This window comes from Ursus arctos, unplaced genomic scaffold, assembly GCF_023065955.2.
Source record: "Ursus arctos isolate Adak ecotype North America unplaced genomic scaffold, UrsArc2.0 scaffold_26, whole genome shotgun sequence".
Lineage (NCBI taxonomy): Eukaryota > Metazoa > Chordata > Mammalia > Carnivora > Ursidae > Ursus > Ursus arctos.
This window is the reverse complement of record NW_026622941.1, coordinates 26,381,760-26,382,929: the sequence shown is the minus strand read 5'-3', so window position 1 is coordinate 26,382,929 and position 1,170 is coordinate 26,381,760. Positions and strand designations below refer to the sequence as shown.

Sequence of the window (1,170 nt, the reverse complement as noted above, 5' to 3'; positions counted from 1 at the left end):
TAAAAAAATTAACAAAGCTTTGGCTCTGATTCTTTGGACACATTAAAAACACTGACCAACACTTAACAAGAGGAAGAGAACACAAATGCCTAATATAAGGAATAAACAGAAGGCATCCAGACAGATCCCATACACATCAAAAGGATAATAAGAGCATATTATAACCAACTTTATGCCAAGAAACTTGAAAAAGACAGTGCACAAATTCTTGAAAAACACAATTTACCAAAAAATGACCAAGAAGAAATGGAGCATCTGTACACGTCTACTTCTTTAAAAAGAATCAAATCCATTATAAAAAAATTTTTTCATGAGAACTTCAGATATAATGGTCACTTCGGCAGCACACATACAAAAGTTAGAAAGATACAGAGAAAATTAGCATGGCTCCTGTGCAAGGATGACATGCAAAACTCCAGGTGTAGATTATTTCACTGGTGTATTCTTCCTACAAGTGAAAGAAGAAATAATGCCAATCTTACATAAATTCTTCCACAGAATAGAAAAAACAAGCAACTCACCAACTCCCAACTCATTTTATGACTCAGCAAAACTCTGATACTAAAACCTGAAAATAACTAAGAGAGGAAAATATGGGCCAACATTTCTTATGAATACAAATATGAATATATTAAATAAAACCTTAACCAACAGAATCTAGGTTTATATAAAAAGGATAATACACCAAAACTAAGTGAAATTCACCTGAAACTCAACCAATATAATTCACCTAGTAAATGAACAAGGGAGATAAACCATGTGATTACTTCAATAAATACAGAAACATATTTGAGCATATTCAACACGTGTTTATTATTTAAAAGAAAATACTGAACATGCTAGAAGTAGACAAGAATTTTGTTAATCTGATAAAAGATATCTACAAAATAAAATCTTAATGGCCAACATAACATGGTAAAATATTGACCACTCCATCCCCCAATCCCTGAGAATGGCAGGCAAACAAAATCTCCACAACCACCAGTTCTATTTGATATTGGAAGTCCTAACTAGTTCTAAGAAGCAATAAAAAAAAAATTTTTTTTTAAGAATAAGAGATTGAAAAGTAACTAATAAATTGTTATTATTCACAAATGATATAATTGTATATATAGAAAGTTCAAAATAATTTACAAACGATTAGAAATTGTAAGTGAATTTAGGAAGGCT

General features: G+C 30.5%; 1 non-coding gene across 1 annotated transcript; it reads left to right on the top strand.

The window, feature by feature from the left end:
* The first annotated feature begins 328 nt into the window (after positions 1 to 328).
* LOC113258123 (U6 spliceosomal RNA) lies at positions 329 to 434 on the top strand. The gene has a single exon (XR_003317138.1). It is a non-coding gene; the product is annotated as a U6 spliceosomal RNA (small nuclear RNA).
* The last annotated feature ends 736 nt before the right edge of the window (positions 435 to 1,170 follow it).